This window comes from Cynara cardunculus (genome assembly GCF_001531365.2).
Source record: "Cynara cardunculus var. scolymus isolate 2C chromosome LG 5, CcrdV1, whole genome shotgun sequence".
Classification (NCBI taxonomy): domain Eukaryota; kingdom Viridiplantae; phylum Streptophyta; class Magnoliopsida; order Asterales; family Asteraceae; genus Cynara; species Cynara cardunculus.
In genome coordinates this window covers 8,852,351-8,854,095 of record NC_037532.1, presented here as the reverse complement: position 1 = coordinate 8,854,095, position 1,745 = coordinate 8,852,351, and positions in this window count along the sequence as shown.

The window sequence follows — 1,745 nt, the reverse complement described above, 5'->3', positions numbered from 1 at the left end:
GCATGAAACCGAAAGTAATAATCTAGAGAGTAATTAATACAAAGATTGTAAAGTTAAATGGTAAAAGCATAAGTAGGTGTATTAAAAACAAAGCCTTAAGCCTCTATTTATAGGCTAAAGGGGCTTGCACAATGGGAGCCACCTAATAAAACAAAAGGAGCTTCAAAAATAGGTTTGACCATGCCCAAGGCCGTTGACCCAGCAGCTTCAAGGGAGCAGCCCAAGAAGTCTCTGCCCATGCAAAGCTGCAGCTCACGAACAGGTACTACAAGATTCTGCCGCTCCTGCTCCTACAGGACTACTGTAGGATTTGGCCCAAAAATCATCAAAAACTGCATAAACAAGGAATTAACATTAGATATCATATAATACTACTATTATATAGAAAAGACATAAAAAGACTCAATTATGACACGAATGGGCAAATAAAACAAGTGAAAATGGTTAAGAAAATGATGTAATAAGGTTAATAAATTAACACTTATCAGTTAGCACTACCTGACCAAATACCCGTTCATTTGTCACGTAGTATAATTTTCTTGGATTGTTTCTTTTTATTTAGGCTATATTTGCTTTTCGTTGACATTTTTCAACTGAGCATAGTTCAATGTCATCGTGCTCTATCATCTTATGAGCAACAGTATATATGATATATAATCAATAAGTATGTATGATTTGTCCATCGACTCATATGTACTCTCATAATTCATTTGAGATTTCTTTGATCTCTAGAATCAATTATAACTCATACGCACTCTCCTAATTCATTTGAGATTTCTAGTAATGATTTATAGACATAGTTTTAATCAGAGACAATCTCATGAAGGTTTATGTATTAATGATAAATGGTTGTTCCTTACTCTTCTTTTCCTTTAGATGAATATCTATCGAACCAAGTAACTTCACCCATTTCCTTTTGGGATCCACGGCCTCAACCACACCTCTATCATGTGTGATTGCGACGTACTTTAAAGCGATGTTGTGCTTGTTTAGGGACTTTTAACCTTGCAGGTATATTTGCAGCTGGTATATGTAATCTTGTCACTCCTTGAATAACATTAAACGTATCAGGTTTCGAGTCTGATTCGTTTGATTTCACAAAATGAGACAGAATGAGAATATACTATGACACTTCATGTCGTTCCCATAGATTATCCTATTTCCTATATCCCCCTAACGACATGAAGATTGTCTCATGAAAGTGATAGTCCGCAAATCTTGCAGTAAATAGATCACCCGTCAAAGGTTCTAAATAGCGGATAATTGTTAGGGATTCATATCAAACATATATACTTAATCGTCTTTGAGGGCCCATTTTAGTGTGCTGTGGGGTTGCAATTGGCACGTACACTGCACAACCAAATATGCTTAAATGTGAACTACCAGGCTCATATCCAGTTACCAACTGGTACTTAGAAAATGGTTGGCTAGCAGTGGATCTAAAGCGAATAAGTAGTGTTGTATGTAATATTGCATAATCCCATTCATGAGTGGGTAAATTGGTGCACATAACCCTGGCTACCATCTGTATTCTTTTTATAGTAGCTTCTGCAAGACCATTTTGTGTATGCACATGGGGTACATAATGCTCTACATCGATCCCAATAGACATGCAATAATCATCAAAGGCTTGTGATGTATTTCTCCAGCATTATCAAGTCGTATAGAATTGATAAGATAATCGGGGTGGTAAGGCATCAAATGTATAATTTGTGCTAGAAGTTTTGCGAATGCAGCGTTTCATG